The sequence below is a fragment of the Littorina saxatilis genome, linkage group LG6 (genome assembly GCF_037325665.1).
Source record: "Littorina saxatilis isolate snail1 linkage group LG6, US_GU_Lsax_2.0, whole genome shotgun sequence".
NCBI lineage: Eukaryota > Metazoa > Mollusca > Gastropoda > Littorinimorpha > Littorinidae > Littorina > Littorina saxatilis.
Window position 1 is genome coordinate 25,762,567 of NC_090250.1, and position 23,255 is coordinate 25,785,821.

General features: G+C 39.7%; 2 long non-coding RNA genes across 2 annotated transcripts; one reads left to right on the forward strand and one right to left on the reverse strand.

The window, feature by feature from the left end:
• Positions 1-9,412: 9,412 nt before the first annotated feature.
• LOC138968835 (uncharacterized) lies at positions 9,413-12,379 on the reverse strand. Its single transcript, XR_011456295.1, has 3 exons — positions 12,240-12,379; positions 11,559-11,651; positions 9,413-10,905 (listed from the first exon to the last, which is right to left on the reverse strand). It is a non-coding gene; the product is annotated as an uncharacterized lncRNA (long non-coding RNA).
• A 162-nt stretch (positions 12,380-12,541) lies between these two features.
• On the forward strand, positions 12,542-16,869 carry LOC138968834 (uncharacterized). The gene is made up of 5 exons (XR_011456294.1): positions 12,542-12,682; positions 12,985-13,146; positions 13,507-13,644; positions 14,228-14,385; positions 15,694-16,869. It is a non-coding gene; the product is annotated as an uncharacterized lncRNA (long non-coding RNA).
• The last annotated feature ends 6,386 nt before the right edge of the window (positions 16,870-23,255 follow it).

Consider the following 23,255-nt stretch of genomic DNA (forward strand, 5'->3'; position numbering starts at 1 on the left):
ACTTGTAGGGCTAGTTATTTTTCGGTAACTTACCCAACAACCAAAATCACTTACCCAACAACGGGCCCGAATCCTCGATAGCTCATGGGTAGAGACTGTACACATTGTGGATCTACTTTTTGCGACTCAATAGTTCAGAACACTCTTAAGTACAAAATATACATTTCTGGAGCAAACAATACAACCATACCGCATTTAAACCAGCAACTACAGGCTTGAACACATGAATCTCAATATAAAATCCATGAGTTTGGTTGTTTTCTGAATTCAGATCTGCCGTGCACAATCGTTTATCGCTAGCAAGATTCCAAGGAAAAGTAACTCTCATACTTTGTCTAGCGACACGAGTAGTTCCCCTTCCAGATTTCGGCTTCATCGACAAGACTGCAATCCGACGGTCAGTTTTCAACAATATTTCATTTTATAAACAGATCATACGCAATCAATTGCAAACATTTAATCAACTTAAAGAACATGCAGCGGTTTCATACACTATTTTGCCCCAGAAAACTTAACTTCATACAGTTTTTAACGCTGGAACACGGGTGTAAAACTTCGTCTGCTAGTCACATTCGAGGAAAGAACATTTTCTGAGCGATACCAAAACATGAACAGAACACACACTATCTGCCTTTACCGCCACAGCAGAATGACAACATAACTGTGTACTTGATTTTAGTTCAAAACATGGAAACTGACAAGAAGTGTTAACAAAATTGAATGATTTGCACGGAACTATACAACCGCGCATTAATCGATAGCCTGCGCAGGTAGACTGGTTGGGTGAATATGATTCGATCAAACTTTCGCACAAAAACTCCTCTTTTCTTTGAATAACTGAAGAAAGGAGGGATAAAGAGGTTACATACCTCGTCTCAGTGATTATCAAAAATAATGGTCTCAGTTCGCGGTCATGAAAAAGCTCGCTGAAGCTCGCATTTTTCATGATCCGCTAACTTCGACCATTATTTTTGATAATCACTGAGACTCGGCATGTAACCTCTACGTCTCTGACATGTTTATAATTTATGTATTCAACACAATGTTTTTCCAAAAGAATTTAAAAAAGCGAAAGTCATACCTTTGCCAAAGAAAAAAGGTTCTCAAGACTTAAATGATTTTAGACCTATATCTTTGTTATCTGTATTATCTAAGCCTCTTGAAAGGCATGTTCAAAAACATCTGGTTACTTATTTGGAGGACCACAATCTCTTGCATCAACTTCAGTCTGGTTTTCGCTCTCAACATTCATGTAACACTGCCCTTGCCAGATTAACTGATTCATGGGTGTTCTGCAAATCGTATGCTTATTAATCCAGTTAAAACAAAGTCTATGATAATCAGCACTCGCCAAAAACATCAACTTTCAGAAATGACTGAGTCTGTCCCTAAATGAGCACTCCATTGAGCAAGTAGCTGAGCACCGTTTACAGGCTGGGACCAGGGACCTATGATCTAATATAGGTCTATGCTGGGACTTACTGTTGATAATAATCTCACATCAATGGAATCTGCAAAAAAAAAATTGCTAAAAACCTGTTTCTTTTGTCAAAGTTACAAAGCATTATTAATCTAGACACACAAAAACTATTTACAATGCCCACGTAAAACCCCATATTGATTATGCTTCCATAGTATGGGACGGGTGTAGTGAAGTTCACTTGAAGAAGCTGAACTCGCTCCAGCGTAGAGCTGCTAAACTAGTTCTGCCCAGTCCATCTCTTTCTACAAAGGAAAAGATGAAAAGTATTGGGATGTTAAGCTTAAAAAAGCAGCTTTTGTATAATAAATGTTCATTTATGTATAAAGTCGTCTATAAGGACGCCCCAACATATCTTATACAACTCTTCAAATCATCTCCGTCATATTATTCAAACACTCGAAATAACCTTGCCTTGTCAAGGCCCCGCATCGATTTGTTTAAAACTAGTTTTTCTTATTCTGGTGCGTTCCTTTGGAATTCACTACCTGTAAATATCAAGTCATGTCTGTCCGATTATCTTCTTTTAAAAGACAGCTCCGAAAGCACCTCTCTAACGACTAAGTCGGTGTACAATTTGTGCGAGTGTGTGTGAGGATGTGTGAAAGAGAAAGTGTATAGTATGCTTCCATTAACAAGCACACTTTTTATTTTTTATTTTTTACTTTGTTATACTTTTCCCTACATAATTTTGTTTCATTGTATTTTATTTTTTTATATATATTTTTTTTATTCTTCATATTTTGTTCTTTGTTCCATGTGTGTATTATAGTAGGGACTAGCTGTAAGAAAGGTCCATATGGACCTAATGCTATCATCCCTCGGTAATAAAGTTTTCGAGTTCGAGTTCTCTCTCTCTCTCTCTCTCTCTCTCTCTCTCTCTCTCTCTCTCTCTCTCTCTCTCTCTCTCTCTCTCTCTCTCTCTCTCAGTCTCTCTCTCTCTCTCTCTCTCTCTCTCTCTCTCTCTCTCTCTCTCTCTCTCTCTCTGCCTTGTCACTGGTAGGCTATGAATCACAAATAAGGCGAGAAAAAAAACCAGTACTAGTTAGTATTTTTATCGAGTATGCAAGGAGACCCGGCGCATTTTCCACAGACATTTTGTTCTGTCGACGGAGAACATCTCGGCCGGATCTGCATTGCATTCGGCCGACCTGACTATTCTGACACACGATTTTCCAACCCGTACATTCATCCATCCAGGGTTAGGGTTAGGTTGTACACGGCGACCTGATTAATCACCCCATGTTAGCGCATGCGCATTGACCGCAATGAGGATTGTTCAGGCAGAGTTTTCAGTTCGTGACACGGTTCTGTTTCCCCCTGGCGTCAGCGCGCTCTCCGTATAGCCGAATATCACACCGGTGACACTGTGACGGTTCCCCTACGCTTTGTGTCCGGTGCCCTGACCCTTTGTGTTCGGTTCCCACTCGGTTCCCACACGCCAAAATTCGCGGACAAAACATCCATTTATGGTAGTATTACGCAATGTTGCTCTCTGAGAATGGTCTTGTTAGATCTGTGAGTGTTTACACTACATGCCTAGGTGCTGTTGGATTGAAGGTTTTTGATATTTTAGCCGTTATTAGGTAGAATGCCTTCCACTTTACTGCAAAACTGCATAATTCGTAGCATCGGCAAGAAATATCCTACCAAAAAATGCCTGCTTGGAACTGTCGTTGGTCCAGCAAAAAGTTCAACATGTCTGTAGCAGACAGCCCAAGTTTCAAGATTGTAGGGCCATCCAAACAGCCGTAATAATAAAAACAACAAAAGTAGTCAGTGAAATTGGCTGTGTTCGGTCCCCACACACTTTTGTGACGTAGGCGTGACGGTTCCCATAATTCATTGTGTCGGTCCCCACTTTCTGTGTCGGACCCCACTTTCGACCTAATTTCTCTGTGACGGACCCCACAACCAGCCTATTTTGTGTCGGTCCCCACACCTTCTTGGATTTATGACTTGCCGGTTACTTGTATCATTGTATTCATTGAATCTAATTGTCTCGGAGTTATTTTTCAGCAAAAACCGGCAAGGCAGCACCTTTTGTGATACCAAGTAAGTCAGATGACATCAGTATGTGTGTGTATGTGTGTGTGAGAGAGAGAGAGAGAGAGAGAGAGAGAGAGAGAGAGAGAGAGAGAGAGAGAGAGAGAGAGAGAAAGAGAGAGAGAGAGAGAGAGAGAGAGAGAGAGAGAGAGACTAACTTTATTAGTTTATGCCACAAATAATATATAACATTATTTATCTCTGGGACGGTTCCCAGTATACCAGCAAATTATGTGTTGATCCACCCACACCTTCTTGAACTGGCCTTCCCAATATCTACTCTTAGTCTTAAGGCCTTGGAGATATGCAATTTGGCACATTTTTAAAATAAAAGATCCACCTGTCGTATGTGAGATTCAGTTTTCAGAGCAAAATGCTGCCCAGGGACTTCTAGTGGTGATTGAAAAAAAAAAAGAGTACTTGCCTGTGTCAAGTATGTGTCTTTATTCACGCTTGTTGTAAGAGGCAACTTTTCCCAGCTCCTTGTGTTCATGACTGCTTTCTCTTAAAATTAATTACTTTATGACAGTCAGAATACAATGGAACAAGGCTACATAAACCCTGACAGCCTACGACAACGGCCCGACTAAGGCTCAACACCGCGCCAATAAATTCAGCATTGGGCCAATGTTGGGCCATGATTGCTCCGTTTTCGTAGGCTATCAGGGTCAAAGATACATATTGGTAAACTAGTAAAATACATGTTCAGCATCATCAGCAATACCACAAAAGGATTAAAACAAGAAATTCCTCCGATAGGAACTACACCCCCGTCAAAGGGAAATAACCTTCTCAGTTGGTGGCAGTGAGAATGGTTATTTCCCTTTGACCAACGGGGGTGTCCGTCTATACCAGGCCTTGTATAATTTTAATCCACCAATAACTCCCTAACCGTGTGTTTGACTGGTCCCAATTTTTGTAAGGACCGTCTCAGGAATGTATAGAACCTGTTCACCAAGTTTGGTGACGATCGGTCCGTTCATTCTTGAGATCTACTTGCGAACACAAACACATCGAGTGAAACCTATACACACCCCTATACCGGGGGTGTAAAAATCCTATTAGCTGTATGTCAGCGGCACAATGCAACCAGAACCAGCGTTTATGTGGAGTGATCGGGTGCTGGTCACTACCGCGAGCGTCACTACCGCGAGTACCACTACCGCGTCTCACACTAAAGTTGTGTTTCCGTACCCGCGATAGCGTTTTTCCAGCGGTGCGACGAAAATCAAGCACATAGAAAACAAGGAACTTAGTCGATAAATATCGACAGGGGGCGGACAAATGGTTTACATGTGAAATGTGTGTATATGGGTGTGGTTCTGAAACAAACAAACCATGTGAACCCCCCCATCCCACCGCTCGCGGGCTGAACGACTGACGTCACATGTCGCTTCGGTCTTTTCCTGAGAAGAACACGGCGTGTACATAATACACAATTCGATCGCGTAGCACTGCCAATGCACATTTTCGCAACGAAAACCGTGCTACTGTTTCTTGTGTGTTAAATCTGAAAGCAATATAAGTGAACGAACAATTGAAAACTGATATCACGTTACTAAACTCCAAAAAGTAATAAATTACTTCTGACTGCGGTACACAATACGGCAGTCACCTCTGCGAATGCTGTCGAAGAATCTAACCGAAAGTAAACATTCTGGGAATCTACGCGCATCGGCCTTGACGCAAGTTCAATACTTAGCCAATGAGCGCGCCGCGGCGAAGTTGGCCGCTGTAAGTCTCGCAGCGCTGGCTGGCTGAGCGAGTTGCGTGTCCATCCTTTTTTGGTCCAAGCCGCACCGTAGACCAGATTAGTAGGCGCTTGATTTTGGTATTTTGATTTTACATAACATTAAACCTTTCTTGGGGTTCATGGTCATGGCAACAGCCATAATAATATTATATCATGTATAATATTACATTTCAGCATATTTGAATTACATGTCATCATACCAAACTGTCATACATTTTTATTCCTACATCATTCTGATTGATCACAACCAAACCTACTATCAGTGGACACATCCAAATGTAAGCGCCTGTTCTTGACAACTTTTAATCGATCTAAAAATAGCAACTTGCTGGGCCCTCTGCCGCCAACAGACACTGTTTGGCCTGTAGGTAAAATGTACAATGTATTTTCTGATTTGTGCACAAAAGCTTTATTTCTTTTTTCTTTTTTTTAACATAACAATGTTTAATGTCACTGTATGTTTAAAAGACCATGGTCATATTTGTAAAAAAAATGTTAAATTAGAAAATAAATAACATTTTGGTTCATGATTTTTCCTACACCTGTGCTAAAAATAAGAAATAAAAATGTCGGGTATATAAGTCACTCAAATACAGCTAAGTATGAATGGCTCGGTTTGAGTTTGTTGCAGTTGACCCTGCACAATGCGACATATCATGTTTTTGTTGAACAATTTTGACGTCACCCCTCCCATAGGGTGACGTATTTCACAACTTCCTGTGTTACACAAACTCTGTGATGACCAATTTTGACAACTTTCTACAGATGAACAATGTTGCCTTCACCCCTCCCATAGGGTGACGGATGTCACAACTTCCTGTGTACACAAACTGATGACGTATTTCACAACAAAATGGCGCTGCCCATGGTCAACCTCTAAACTATCCGTATAGAATGGGGGCGTCCTCGCCCCCATAATGACCAGGAGTGTTTCCACACGCGCGACGCGTTAGCGGCGCGACAAGCGGCAAGCGACGCGATTTTTTTGAAAGGGTCCTGGAGCGATTTTTTCGCGTTGTCGCGCGGCAACGCGGGAGTTTACAGATTTTACCGCATGTTTAAAACGCAAGTACGGAAACACGTCACGCGTTTGCGCGCGTTTTCTTTTGTCGGTGCCGCTGTCGCGGGTACGGAAACAGAACTTACCGCGAGTACGACACTACCGGGAGTACGACACTACCGCGAGTATAACACTACCGCGTGTCACACTACCGCGAGTATAACATTACCGCGTGTCATTTTATGACTTCCATGGCTGAAGGCAAAGGTTGAAATGTTTCCTTGAAATATAAAACAAAAAGGCCTGGTCTGTTCTCTGAACACTAATTCAATGTTTGTCATGCTAACCAAGAACTCAAAACGATCAGAACACACTATCAGAATACATATAGAATGGGTTGCTTCCAATCAAAGCCGTTAGAACACAAACTCACAAGAAGTAAGTTTGCATGCGTTCTCTCTACGGTTATGGTACTCGCGGTTGTGGTACGCGCGGTAGTGTGACACGCGGCAGTGTTATACTCGCGGTAGTGTCGTACTCGCGGTAGTGTGACACGCGGTAGTGTTACACGCGGTAGTGTCGTACTCGCCGTAGTGTGACACGCGGTAGTGACGCTCGCGGTAGTGTCGGATAACCGGAGTGATCTGGAAAGGTGTCAATCTCTCTCTCTCTCTCTCTCACTCTCTCTCTCTCTCTCTCTCTCTCTCTCTCTCTCTCTCTCTCTCTCTCTCTCTCTCTCTCTCTCTCTCTCTCACTCTCACACACACATACACACACATACTGATGTCATCTGACTTACTTGGTATCACAAAAGGTGCTGCCTTGCCGGTTTTTGCTGAAAAATAACTCCGAGACAATTAGATTCAATGAATACAATGATACAAGTAACCGGCAAGTCATAAATCCAAGAAGGTGTGGGGACCGACACAAAATAGGCTGGTTGTGGGGTCCGTCACAGAGAAATTAGGTCGAAAGTGGGGTCCGACACAGAAAGTGGGGACCGACACAATGAATTATGGGAACCGTCACGCCTACGTCACAAAAGTGTGTGGGGACCGAACACAGCCAATTTCACTGACTACTTTTGTTGTTTTTATTATTACGGCTGTTTGGATGGCCCTACAATCTTGAAACTTGGGCTGTCTGCTACAGACATGTTGAACTTTTTGCTGGACCAACGACAGTTCCAAGCAGGCATTTTTTGGTAGGATATTTCTTGCCGATGCTACGAATTATGCAGTTTTGCAGTAAAGTGGAAGGCATTCTACCTAATAACGGCTAACATATCAAAAACCTTCAATCCAACAGCACCTAGGCATGTAGTGTAAACACTCACAGATCTAACAAGACCATTCTCAGAGAGCAACATTGCGTAATACTACCATAAATGGATGTTTTGTCCGCGAATTTTGGCGTGTGGGAACCGAGTGGGAACCGAACACAAAGGGTCAGGGCACCGGACACAAAGCGTAGGGGAACCGTCACAGTGTCACCGGTGTGAATATACGGCGTGTTTCCGTTCTGCTGCGACTGAGAACGCGGGAAAGATTCAGTTTCATCACGTGCGTCCCGTGCGTTGCTCAGTTAGCCTACATACATTCAGTGTTGCGATTGTATACTCGACTGGCTCGTGACAACTTCACTGGGTTTGTTATGCTCTACTGCGAACCGGCCCGCCGCTTCGCCAGATTCTTCGGTCCACTTCCAGTTTGCAACTGTATGGCGAGAAAGCAAGAAAGGCTGACCATGTCTGACACAGAACCTCCGACTCGAGGACTTCGTTTTATGAGGCGGGTAAGAAAATGTATTCTGCCTTTCAGTTGCCCAACTTCAAAGCGCGCGCACGTGTGTGTGCGGGCCGTTGTGTATGTGTGTGAGTGTGTGTGTGTCAGGTGTGTGTGTGTGTGCGCGCATCAGCCAGTCAGTCTAGTGTCCGTTAGTCGGTCGGCTGGACTCACGGTCATGATTTTATTTAGCTGTTAGTTTATTTGCCCCCACACCCCTCTCTCACTTAACGCTTGATGTACATTTATTGCCCCCACACCCCCTCTCTCTCTCTAACGCTTGATGTACATTTATTCTCCACCGTGTTATGCTCATAATGCAATAATGTAATGTGCTCATTCTTCATCCCTCCATTCCCCTTCTGACAGAGACTGTAGTGTTCTCTACTTTGTAAGCGTCCAGTCTCTGCTCAGTTCTGACCGTGGCAGTTACACAACTCGGCTGTGGTTACACCAACATCTTACCCTGATAGCATGCTAACGTTAATTTAACGTTAATTTAACGTTTGCATGGTTAGATTTTGGTTTACGGTTAGCATTAAACGTTAAATTAACGTTAAATTAACGTTAGCAGAAAAACGGTTCTAAAGCAAACGTTAAATTAACGTTAAATTAACGTTAGCAAGCAAACCGTTTTCATGGCAAACCTTTTTTAAACGTTAATTTAACGTTTGCCTGAAAACCAATATAAAACGGTTTGCATTGAAACGTTAAAATAACGTTAAATAAACGTTTACACATAACCGTTCAATATCAAACCATTTTTAAACGTTAATTTAACGTTTGCCTGAAAACCAATATAAAACGGTTTGCATTGAAACGTTAAAATAACGTTAAATAAACGTTTACACATAACCGTTCAATATCAAACCATTTTTAAACGTTAATTTAACGTTTGCCTGAAAACCAATATAAAACGGTTTGCATTGAAACGTTAAAATAACGTTAAATTAACGTTGGCACATAACCGTTCAAAATCAAACCAATTTCAAACGTTAATTTAACGTTTGCCCGAAAACACAAAAAAAACGGTTTGCACTGAAACGTTAAAAAAACGTTAAATAAACGTTGACACATAACCGTTCAAAATCAAAGCAAAAGCAAAAAAATAAAAAAAAATAAAAAAATGTTGTTATTGTTGTGGTGGTAACATTGACATTAACAATAACAAGCAACAAAAAAAAAATTTGAAAAAACAAAATTTGAAAAAAATAAAAATGTAAAAAAAATAAAATTGACATATTATATCAAAAACAAACGTTTCAAAAAAATGTATTTGTAAAAAAAAATAATAAAAAAAATTACCATAATGTAACGTTAAATTAACGTTAGTTTTATGTTGTATGGCTAACGTTTATTTCATGTTTTATGGCTAACCTTAAATTAACGTTAGATTTAGGTTAGTTTGCTCATCAAGATAAACGTTAAATTAACGTTAACATTTAACGTTAATTCAACCAAAATAAAACCATAATATAACGTTAAATTAACGTTAATTTAACGTTTACCGCTAATATCAATTTGACCAAAATAAAAGTATAATACAATGGCTGTTTGAACGTATTTTTCACGTTGAGTGCAAACATTAAAAAGAACCCCCCAAAAAACATAATCAAACGAATCATAAGGAAAATAATTTTATTTAATTTTTTATTTTGCTTTTTAAATTTTTTTCTTATTTGAAGATGCATTTCCCATAGTCTTTTCTGTCTGCTGTTGTTGTAGTGTTATATATGTAGCTAAAAACCATGTTAAAAAAAGACAAGCAAACACCAACATGTAAAGTCAAATCAAAGTTTGAAAAAGGTTTTTGGTGAGAACGGTTAACTTTGCAGCTAACGCTATATGATCTTGTTGTATTACTTAATCCGGAGAGCATGCAGGCTGTTGATTTTTTTTTTTATCTCTGTCTCATTGCAAGGATGGTACTGGCCAGGTCTCATATTATGAGCCAAAGAGTGTACATGCTAACATAAAACAAAACAAGAAAAATAAATAAAACCATTAGAAACATGTTTTGACAATATGTTGTAAACATTTATTCATCATTCCTTGATATTTCCACAATATAAAAAATAAAAAATAAAACCATGATAAAAATGTCAAAAGTTGAATCAGTTCTAAAGTTTCTAGAAGTGAGTTTGGATATATATATACCACACTTTTAGGTTCTGTACCTAGAAATTTACCAATTCTATTCCATCTTTTGGGTTTAAAAAGTTCTTTGCAGATATATATATATATTATACATCCAAAATGATGCCACAAGAGACAAGGAAATATGAGGTTATTTGCAACACCACCAGCAGAGGAAGAAGTCGCTCACTTTGCAGCAGGAGATAAAAAGAATTGTTGAATTTGAAGCAGGAGCAGACACAGAAGTTGTTGAATGTGTAGTATCTGCAGCAGACAAAGAAGTTGTTGAATTTACAGCAGACGATATATTTGTTAAATCTGCAGCAGCACACAAATAAGTCATTCACTTTGCAGCAGCTCCAGACAACAAGAATTGTTGAATTTTAAGCAGGAGCAGACACAGAAGTTGTTGAGTTTGCAGCAGGAGCAGCAGCAGACAAAAAAGTTGTTGAATTTGCAGCAGACGATATACTTGTTAAATCTGCAGCAGCAAACAAAGAAGTCATTCACTTTGCAGCAGCACCAGTCAACAAGAATTGTTGAATTTTAAGCAGGAGCAGACACAGAAGTTGTTAAGTTTGCAGCAGACGATATATTTGTTAAATCTGCAGCAGTAGCCATGGAAAAAGTTGTTGATACAACCAGTGCAGACGATGATATGTCTGCAATAGGCGACTTTGAAGATCTGCTCCACATGCTATGACACCTGCAAAGACAAAGAATGCAACAATCTTAAAACATAAAGAATTCAGTGTTATTTGAGAACTTCAGTGTAAACACTATAATTATGTCTTCTTTGTTGGTGTTCTTTGCTGAACATAGAACTGAAGGTAAATAAGGTTTAAATTGTCTTTGCATTATGCCAATATTGTTGAATTTACTTCTGTGAATTTGCTAACTTTGATAGCATCATTCTGTGTTTGAATGAAATGCTCTATGTCAATGCTGCCTGGCACGGACAACAGCCCTACCCACCCGTCCACCCCCACCCCACCTACACACACACAGAACACCTTCCCAAAAATGTTCCCCAGACTAAGACAATGGAATGTCAGTTGGACCTTGACTAAAAATATGTATAGGTAAAGATGTCCCAGCTACAACAAATTGTTCTGTCAGAAGACCTCCTGCATGTCGAAATGATGTGATGGCCGACCAGCCAAGAATTACATGTATCAATGACCCTATGCTGAGGCCTGACAATAACACTGCCTTCTCTCAAATATGATTTTCTGTTATATAATAATATGACTGCTGGAACATTCATCTTAGCGTTAAACAAGGATTTTACCTGCAAACACACACACACACACACACACACACACACACACAGTGACACACACAGTGACACACACTTACTTGGCCTCAACAGCCAGAATGTCGGGGTTGTACCTTGTAGTTTACATCCCTGTGAATGCTTTCTGTTCCATCCTCATGGTAATTCCTCCCACCCTGCAATGAAAGCATTGATGTGTGAATTGCATTAATTACAATAGTCTAAACACACTCAAATCTTTACTTGTTAATGAAGACAGAGAGATAGAGAGTGGGAATGGGGGGAAGGGGGGGAGGGAGAGAGCAGTTGTCAATCAAACCTTGTTTTAAGTGTCTTTGAATAGATCATTTTCGAAAATTACTCCCCATGCCTCTCCTGAGATAATATTTACTGTACAGTAATGCATTTGACCTGAAGCTGTAAGATTGAACAGTAAGTGCCCTGGGTGCACATGTGTGGAAAGTATCAGATTGAGAGAGAGAGAGAGAAATTTTCAGATTGAGAGAGAAAGAGAGAGAGAGAGAGAGAGAGAGAGAGAGAGAGAGAGAGAGAGAGAGAGAGAGTAACAGAGAGAGTCTAGAGACAGAAAGACACAGAGAGAGACTGAAACAGAGAAAGAAAGAGACAGAAGGCAGGAAAGAAAGAGAGAGAAATCCACCTTTCCAATCGTTATGCATGATATTGCTTTGATATTTGTGACTCGTATGAAAAATAAGTCAACAATCACAATGCCAACGGATCGTGAATCACAACATAAACATTACCTGAATTTCTTCAGTGCTGAAAGTTCCATTTGCCATTCGCCTCAGCGTCACAAGATCTGTAGTGTGTATTCCTGATATGCTGAAGTGTAGCATGTTATCTTATACATGTATCAGCAGTCACACTGACTTTGAAGTTGCTAGCGTGTTAAAAACTGTTACAGAAACTTTTTTTAATTTCGATTCCAGTTCCACAGTGAAAAGTTTGAGACTGAGAGTAATGTCCCTTGGCGATCAAGGGAGGTCACTCAGAATTTTCGTTTCTAGTTATCGAAGGACGTAACGGCAAGTTGTGCTGATGGAGGAAGATTGGGAACTGGCACTGGCAGAACTTTGCAAGAGCACTATGATACACCAACAGAAACGAACCAGACTGGACAGTCCAATACTAAGACCGAAGGCGCAAGACATAACTGGACTGGTTTCAAGATTTTTACAAACTTTGAGTGAGTATTCGTATTGCCTATGCCATGGAACTTGGAAGATAGATTTGCTAATTATTTATTGAGACTAGATCAGATGTATTTTTTATCTCTTGGAATACATGACTGATGAGACTAAAAAGTTTGCTTTGTTTCTTAGGTGTGTGTGTGTGTGTCACTGTGTGTGTGTGTCACCGTGTGTGTGTTTAGGTGTTTGCTGTTTTTCTTTGCGTTTCTTTATTGTTGTTGTTGCCTGAAATGGTGATTTTAACTAAGAATCCTTTTATGATTCTGTTGTGCATAATAAATAGCTTTTATTCTTTCAGATTTATACCACAAAAAAACTGTCTGCATTTGGTGGGGAGGTGCCTTAACTGGTCAAAAGAACAGTGAGCTGATTGATGGCATGGCCGTTCATCGCATTTGGATGGGAAAAGGCAAAACCAATTTCCATTCTTCAACAAGCTGAAGGTTTGCATTGGAAAACAGTAAGTGGGTTTTTTAAATGAGTTTTCAATGTAACTGACAGAACAATTTGTTGTGTAATTATTATATAATCAGTTGTGTAATGCTTGCAAAACACACACACACATGTACACACGCATCCCCCATCCCACCCCACCCCTTTCCACATGTACATACACACACAAACTCCAATTTGAACTGTACCTGTTTCAGTGGTGGACCTTTCTGGTGACCTGTAATTACTCAACTGTCTGTTGGAACATATTAGGGAAAATAATCTATCAATGTGCTTTTGTAAATTTGTTGGTTAAATCAGAATTACTTTCAATTCTGTTTCCAGTCCTTTGTGCAAATTCGTATTAATTGGACATTATTTCTTTCAGATGAAAAAAATCCTGTCTACAATCGGAGAGAGAGAGGTGGCAATGGGAGGGGGCCACAGTCTGAAGGATGGCTGTACCAAAGCATGCAGTTGGAAGGGGACAACCCATCAAGGTTTACAATTATCAGCTTTGAAAACAGTGAGTACAATTTGGTACATGTATAATTATTGCTTGCAACAGACCCACAACCCACCCACCCCCCCACCCACACACACACACTCATATAAATTCATATATCAACCGTTTCTGTTTCAGTGATGGACTGGTATGATGAACTTTTCTGTCTTTAAGTTTAATAAAATTTAGGAAAACATGTTGTCATTCTGTGCTTGTTTGTTTTTGTTTTTGTGATAAGGCCTAAAAAAAAAATAGGTGTGGTTACGGTAACCCGACCTACCCTATTTTTTTGGGCCGACCCTATAACTTTTTATTACATTTGTCAAAAAACAACAAAAAAACCCCAAATAAACGAGTGCAGAAAACGCAATGAAAGCGAAAGCGCCTGAGTCGCACACTTATTTCCCTGTCAACTAGGTTTAATTTGTACACGTTAGAAAAAAAAGTTAAAACAAAAAAAAAGTGATTGCCTACCTTCCTACCCTATTTTATTTTGGCTATGTTACCGTAACCACACCTATTTTTTTTTTGTTGCCTAACTGAGAATCCTTGTTCTCATTCCTGTGCACATGACATGTATTTATATTGACTTTTATTCGCTCAGATAACAAACAAGTCTGCAATTGGTGGGAAGGTGTCTGGACTGGTGGGAAGAATGATGAGTTCATTGATGACAGATGATTGTACCAAAGTCATTCAATCAGAAGGGGGAAAAACATCGAAGTTTCCATTGTCTGTGCTGAAAGTTCACACTGTTGACCAGTAAGTGAATTGTTTAACTCAGTGTCGTCTTTTTTACATTTAGTCAAGTTTTGACTAAATGTTTTAACGTAGAGGGGGGAATCGAGACGAGGGTCGTGGTGTACGTGTGTGTGTGTGTCTGTCTGTGTGTGTGTGTGTGTAGAGCGATTCAGACTAAACTACTGGACCGATCTTTATGAAATTTGACATGAGAGTTCCTGGGAATGATATCCCCATACGTTTTTTTCATTTTTTTGATAAATGTCTTTGATGACGTCATATCCGGCTTTTCGTGAAAGTTGAGGCGGCACTGTCACGCCCTCATTTTTCAACCAAATTGGTTGAAATTTTTGTCAAGTAATGTTCGACGAAGCCCGGACTTCGGTATTGCATTTCAGCTTGGTGGCTTAAAAATTAATTAATGACTTTGGTCATTAAAAATCTGAAAATTGTAAAAAAAAAAAAAATTTTATAAAACGATCCAAATTTACGTTCATCTTATTCTCCAACATTTGCTGATTCCAAAAACATATAAATATGTTATATTTGGATTAAAAACAAGCTCTGAAAATTAAATATATATATATAAAACAATTAATATGAAAATTAAATTTTCGAAATCAATTTAAAAACACTTTCATCTTATTCCTTGTCGGTTCCTGATTCCAAAAACATATAGATATGATATGTTTGGATTAAAAACACGCTCAGAAAGTTAAAACGAAGAGAGGTAAAGAAAAGCGTGCTATCCTCCTCAGCGCAACTACTAAACCGCTCTTCTTGTCAATTTCACTGCCTTTGCCGTGAGCGGTGGACTGACAATGCTACGAGTATACGGTCTTGCTGCGTTGCGTTGCGTTCAGTTTCATTCTGTGAGTTCGACAGCTACTTGACTAAATGTATTTTCGCCTTACGCGACTTGTTTTTTCCTGTGGTGCTTAATTTCAATATCAGTTGTGTAATGCTTGCAACATACACACACACACACACACACACACACACACACACACACACACACACACACACACACTCTCTCTTTCTCTCTTGTTACAAATTGGGCTGAGACTTTTGATTTTGCATATATATGTGGACTTGCGCCTGTGTGTGTGTGTGTATGCGCGCCTGTGTGTCTCTGTGTATGTGTGTATACCTGGGTGTGTTTCTTAGTACATGTATTGTATGTGTTTGTTACTGCTAATGTGTGTGTATGTGTGTTTGTAAGTGTATGTTTTTGTTAGTGTATGTGTCTGTTAGTGTGTGTGTGTGTGTGTGTGTGTGTGATTTAATCCCAGCCATTGACTAAGAACCATTTTTCCTTCTCTATCCCAGGTTGGTATCCTGCATAAGATTATGACCACTTCAAAGTCAGGGAGCTGGGCCTGGCCACATAGTTCAAACAGAAGTTGAACTCCCTCACCATTACCATCATCATATTCTGTGAGGTGGACTTCACCAACGACCAGAAGTTTGACCAGCGTCAAAGAGCGAGTGCAGGCAGCTGCTAGTGCTACAGGACATCATTGCGCGCCATCTCACTAACAAGATTCAACACCTTTGCTGACCCACAGCTTCTGAATGCTGTGTTTGCAAAGCAGCCCGGCATCAAGCCTCATTTACATGGGTGCCATCATTCAGGACTAACACCAACAGTTCATAAACAAATATTCACTGTGCACACACATGTTTGGCAAAGTGGTGCAGAAAACATGCAGTCTTGCTGCTTGTTAATTTTTATTCATCGATGATTGTTTTTCATCTAGCTACTCCACAAAATATGTTAATATCTTTTGTGATAGCAAGAATCTTAATGAAATGAAGCAGAGCGCTATTTTAAGATCTGAGAAGCAAAGGGACGTAATTGCTCTGCTATATGACATGTGCAACAAGAGTAAGTGAGATTATGTGGAAGCAATTTTCTTGGCACCTGTGAGAATAACACGCTTTGGAATGAACAAGAGACTTTACATGCTTGTCACACGTGTATGCATTAATAGCGCTTACATCCCTTTGTTTCTCATATTTTGTGCTACTGACTTGCTTGTATTACTGATTGTGCAAATACTTTGTATTGTTTTCATCTCTGATTTTGTCATTAACAGTGATCGCTGTCGATAATGAGTTTGCACAGCCCTATGGTATTTACCTTGATGAACCCATACCAACGCATTGTGATTGAAATTCTTAATTGCTGATCCTGTTACCGCCTTCTGATGATTTTTTTTTATCAAGTTCAAACTAGTCAATGTAGCGTTGCTTCAATGAGATTAAGTCCACACATAATTTTTGTCTGCCCGATTGATAATACTATGCTGTGGTATTTTACTGAGACTGAAAAATGTGTTGTAATATTTTTTTAGTTCACATTTTCATGTTTTAGCAATTGAAGGAATTTAGTATGCATTGTTCAACATTTTAAAAGTGTTACTGTTATCAAATTAGTATTCACTTATTGAATTGGTAAAGACCTCAACAATTTAAATTTTAAATAAAATTTGTGATCTTGAATTTTCTGTGCATTGATTCAAATTTGTATTTGCAAATGTTATTTTAATGTTTTCAGGAGAACGTAAATTTAACGTTTGCATGTTAACGTTAATTTAACGTTTGCATGTGAACGTTAATTTAACGTTTGCATGTGAACGTTAATTTAACGTTTGCATGTGAACGTTAATTTAACGTTTGCATGAGAACGTTTGATTATGGTTTTGTTTTGGTTAATTTTATGTTTGCATGCTAACGTTAAAAAAACGTTAAATAAACGTTAATAAAACGTTTTATTTTGGTTATTTTTATGTTAGCAAAAAACGTTAAAAAAACGTTAAATAAACGTTAATAAAACGTTTCTTTTTGGTTTTATTTTGGTTATTTTTACGTTAGCAATAAACGTTTAAAAAACGTTAAAATAACGTTAATCTAACCGTTATATTATGGTTTGATTTTGGTTTTATTTTGGTTATTTTTATGTTTGCAAAAACGTTAAATTAACGTTAATTTTAACGTTATATTATGGTTAGATTAACGTTAAATTAACGTTAGATTAACGTTAAATGTTAACGTTAATTTAACGTTTTATCACATGAGCAAATTAACGTTAAATTAACGTTAGCGGTAAACGTTAAATTAACGTTTACCGCTAACGTTAATTTAACGTTAATTTAACGTTAGCATGCTAACTGGGTAGCGTAGCACTGAGTAGAAGATCTTTGTTGTAGTGTATAGAGGATGGGAGCGAGAAAAGAAAGAGGGCCACGTAGAAAAATTCGGTGGCGGTGAAGCAAGTACTTCCATAAATGGGACGTATTTCACGATTTAAATGGCCGGAAATGTCACTGATCCACTGATATATACGAATTAGGAGAGATTGGAGTTGAATTTCGATTTCATTATTTGTTGTGGTGGTGGTCGTTGGTCACAGTGTGTGTGTATGTAACGTGCTCATTCTCCATCCCTCCATTCCCCTTCTGACAGAGACTGTAGTGTTCTCTACTTTGTAAGCGTCCAGTCTCTGCTTCTGACCGTGGCAGTTACACAACTCGGCTTTGGTTACACCAACATCTTAGCGTAGCACTGAGTAGAAGATCTTTGTTGTAGTATAGAGGATGAGAGCGAGAAAAGAAAGAGGGCCACTGAACACGCGTTGCCACCCCATCCGATTGTCCAGTGTACAGTGGGAGTGACACTCGGAAATTTGCTTGATTAGGGGCTGCTCTGGCGCCGCACATGTTGAGAGAGGCCACAGGCACTCGACACAGGGGGTCCCCAGTGGGCGGATGAATGGAGATGGGATGGGACGTAAGCTATCCTGCCTAATAGTATACCGGAGAGCTACCCTCCCCCTTCCAGCCCGGTGTCACGATCTGAAACCTCTGCTGAACAATCCTTTCCGGCCCCTGTCCGCGAGAAGTGCCAGTGGCAGAGGCGTAGAGAAATTCGGTGGCGGTGAAGCAAGTAGTTCCATAAATGGGACGTATTTCACGATTTAAATGGCCGGAAATGTCACTGATCCACTGATATAATTATACGAATTAGGAGAGATTGTCCGGAGTTGAATTTCGATTTCATTATTTGTTGTGGTGGTCGTCGTTGGTGTGTGTGTGTATCATGTCAGTGTGTGTGTGTGTGTGTGTGTGTAATAGAGTATGCGTGCGCGTGCCAGAGAGCGTGTGTGTGTGTGTGCTGGTCAGCGTGCATTTCCCTCCGCGGGCCCCTCCGTCTGGAACTCCCTGCCGCTTGAGCTTCGCCAGAGCCCCTCTCTTGACGCGTTCAAGAGTAGGTTGAAGACTCAGTTCTTCCCGTAGCTGGCTGCGACTTTCATGTTCGACGTGATGTGTTGTGCCCCAAAAGACATTCTTGTGCTGTGCTCTGTGAGAGATGTTTTTCTTTGTGCTTAATATTATTTTGTTTGGACCTAGCTATTGATGTGTATATTGTTGTTAAACAGTTGTTTGTTGTATGTTTATCAGGGTTTGCTAGTGTGTGATAGGGTTCGTGTCCGTCTGTAGATGTTAGTTTCTTTGTTAGTCCTGTGTTGACAACTCTTCGACAAGCGCTTAGAACTGTACCCACGGAATACGCGCTATATAAGCTTCATATTGATTGATTGATTGATTGTGTGTGGGTGTGTGCGCGCGCGCGAACTGAAGATAGAAACATATTACTTGCAGATGCTTTTTATGGCAAAAATCCGCGTGTGCTCGCGCTGGAATTTATAAGTGGGGTTTTTTTTTAATCTGAGAAGCGTTTTGTGATGAATGCATGTATGGAAGTTTGTAAAAATTAAATATATTATGACTGTGATGAACGTTGGATGCCATTTGTTCCGTTCAGGCTATTTTGTGTAGTTCTACAAAGAACAGCACATGTACAGTATATATATTCAACCTTATCCCGGTTTGGCAGAAATGTGTGTGTGTTGGCGGAGAGGGGGGGGGGGGGGGGGGGGGGGGAGGGGGGTCATTTAGATACAAAGAAATTACGTGAGAGAAAGGATGTTTAACTATCACATTTCAGTTAATATAGTCATAAATTGGGATAAACTTGACGTGCAAAACATTGCCTATTTATTTTTACTCAATTTGTTCATGTCTAAAACCATGGCCAGTAACTGGACTTACTCTGCACAGTGCCACGCCGTATAAATAGTTACATCGTGTTTTGTGATCATAACACAAACGTTACGGTTCTCACTAGCTCGTGGGCAAAATATGAGGTGGGTGGCAGTATATTTGTTGCTCAGAGGCGCCAAACATCAGTCTTGCTCTTAACTTTTGGTAGATGAAGAATGTTCAGTATATATTTTTCTTTCAATCTACGATACCGTGATTTGCTTAAATGCGATCTCAACCGTTGCTTCAGCATCTTCAACTCAGTCAGGTACTTACTTTTTGTGGAATATTGGGACGGCCCACGTATGCAGTTTGCACATACTGTAAAGTCATTAGTTAGCTACAATGTATCAAAGATTATGTGGTTCGGCCGTTTTCTTGTGTCTTTAACCATTCAGGTTTTATGACGTAGTATGATGATACCCACACATGAATAGGTTACAGAACGCATAACAACTGCAGTAAAGGCTTGTTACGACACGCACTTCACTCATGTTACAGACCGCACTCCCAGAGAAAACCATTTTGTCGACATAAGATCAGAACTACCCACTTTTACACGCCCAAATCGTGAGTAGAGAAGTGTAAGAAGCTGACACTGAGACCGTGCATGTTAACAAATACCAATGCTTTATTTTAGCATGTGTTTCTTCACCATTGGAATGTGCTTACCCCATGGCACGGAAGTTCCTCCGCCAGAGGACAAATTTGGCCAATCTAGAATCAATAAATATTTCTAGTTATCTCAATACGACTTCAAGTGACTCGTTTGTGTTCAAAGCTTCACGTGACCAGCAAATTGCAGTGGTGTCTTTTCAAAAAGAGATACAAAGACCAGATATAAAAATGGTCAAAGAAAAAAATTGCTCCCCAGTGTGCAGGCATAGACCCCTCAGACTATTTTTTTATTTATTCCATTTCAACTTGATTGGTATAGTTTGAAAGACAACAGGAAACAGTAGTAGGAAGAACAGGCAAGCCTACATACGAACATCGCACAAGCATAGATTACCATTGTAGTGTCCTGTATGCAGACGATGCATCTAACATGTTGGGAATTATCTCCCTTGTTTGACTATTGCATGCTGGTTGTAAGCCGGTGTAGGATCCGGTCCGGTCCCCCCTCTGAAGTAGTCCCCCGGGGGACCAATTCGTGGCAAAAACTGCTCTATAATGGTCCCCCCTTAGACATCCAGCCTCGTTTTTCTTAGGCATTCAAGCCATTTTCAATCTATATCTTCGTCCGGTATTATGTAGTGCACAGACAACAATATCTTTGTTTGACTATATTTTGCAGAAAATAAAATAGATCTGATTTATAATGCCGTTCAAAAGAAAAATCACATGAAATAAAATGAATAATAAATAAATACTGATAAGAAGAAATGAAACCAGTCTCTGATTCTTTCCTTTCTTTTCTCTAAAATTGCTGGTAACATTACTAACATTGTAACAAGAACAAGAAGGGCAAAGCCCATACGACTCACATGCTTGACCTTGACCTTTACATGACCTTGACCTTCAGGGTCAAGGTCAAATAACTAAACCTAGCAATGACATCATACACTAAGAACTGCTTTACACATTTTTCCTACCAAAATACATGTGACCTTGACCCAAGGTCAAGGTCATCCAAGGTCATGCAACACAAAGCTGTTAATTCAAGACATAGGAAGTACAATGGTGCTTATTGGCTCTTTCTACCATGAGATATGGTCACTTTTAGTGGTTCACTACCTTATTTTGGTCACATTTCATAAGGGTCAAAGTGACCTTGACCTTGATCATATGTGACCAAATGTGTCTCATGATGAAAGCATAACATGTGCCCCACATAATTTTTAAGTTTGAAACAGTTATCTTCCAATGTATCGATTGGAGATTGGATTTCCCTTCTTTGAGTCATGTGACGTCAGAGGCCGACAAAACTTTATAATTTGGCTTTTCAGGTTGACCGAAACTTCAAAGGAACTAAAAAAAAAAAACGTCATGTGTTTGATTGCATGTGTGTGTGCTGTTCAATGTCAAAACAACAACAAAGTGAGTACATGACGTGTGTTTTGTAGTTCCTTTGAAGTTTCGGTCAACCTGAAACGCCCAAATATGAAGCTTATGTGTTTGATTGCATACATGTGTTTGTGTGCTCGTTCAATCGTCAAAACAACAACAAAGTCATAGTACCTGAAAGGAATTCGATCGATACATAAATGTTATTTGCGTGTTTGACCAAAATATGACATTTTACACAGATCTCGACAGTCATTGTTCACCTCGACCGCTAGCGCGGTCTCGGAGAACAATGACTGTCTCGATCTGTGTAAAATGTCATATTTTGGTCAAACACGCAAATAACGTATATAGTTCAGGGTCAAGGTCACTTCAAAATATGTATACAATCCAACTTTGAAGAGCTCCTGTGACCTTGACCTTGAAGCAAGGTAAACCAAACTGGTATCAAAAGATGGGGCTTACTTTGCCCTATATATGATATATAGGTGAGGTATTCAATCTCAAAAACTTCAGAGAAAATGGGAAAAATGGGAAAAATAGCTGTTTTTAGACATTTATGGCCCCTGCGACCTTGACCTTGAAGCAAGGTCAAGATGCTATGTATGTTTTTTGGGGCCTTGTCATCATACACCATCTTGCCAAATTTGGTACTGATAGACTGAATAGTGTCCAAGAAATATCCAACGTTAAAGTTTTTCGGACGGACGGACGTCCGGACGGACGACTCGGGTGAGTACATAGACTCACTTTTGCTTCGCATGTGAGTCAAAAACGAGGCTGGACAGTGTCTAAGGGGGGCACCATTATAGAGCAGTTTTTGCCACGAATTGGTCCCCCGGGGGACTACTTCAGAGGGGGGACCGGACCGGATCCTACACCGGGACACATCATGGAAGCATACATCTGAATACATGATTGGAACTCAGAGTTCGGTTGTCCATTACCTCTGTTCTTCGAGAACGTATGGTGTTTGAGTGTGTGTAAGCATGGGCCAAGTCACATACACCAACACTACAACCATCAGTATCATCGACCTACAAAATATACGGCGGTGAAGAAAAGCAACAAGCATTCAGGTTATCGGTACCAGGTCAATGGCGACATTAGATCTACTTTGGCCTAACGCTTACACTGCACGCCAAGATTTGATCTATTGTTTGACCTCACCATAAAGAGCAACATTAGAGATAGCGTCTTGTAAAAACAAATAGCATTGTAAGCCAAAAAACACGCCTTTCGAGCATTTCATCAATGTAGATACAGATTAAACAAGTCGCGTAAGGCGAAAATACAATATTTAGTCAAGTAGCTGTCGAACTCACAGAATGAAACTGAACGCAATGCAACGCAGCAAGACCGTAGCATCGTCAGTCCACCGCGCACGGCAAAGGCAGTGAAATTGACAAGAAGAGCGGGGTAGTACTTGCGCTGAGAAGGATAGCACGCTTTTCTGTACCTCACTTCGTTTTAACTTTCTGAGCGTGTTTTTAATCCAAACATATATGTATATGTTTTTGGAATCAGGAACCGACAAGGAATAAGATGAAAGTGTTTTTAAATTGATTTCGAAAAAAAAATTGATAATTTTTATATATTTAATTTTCAGAGCTTGTTTTTAATCCAAATATAACATATTTATATGTTTTTGGAATCAGCAAATGATGGAGAATAAGATAAACGTAAATTTGGATCGTTTTATAAATTTTTTTTTTTTTTTTTTACAATTTTCAGATTTTTAATGACCAAAGTCATTAATTAATTTTTAAGCCACCAAGC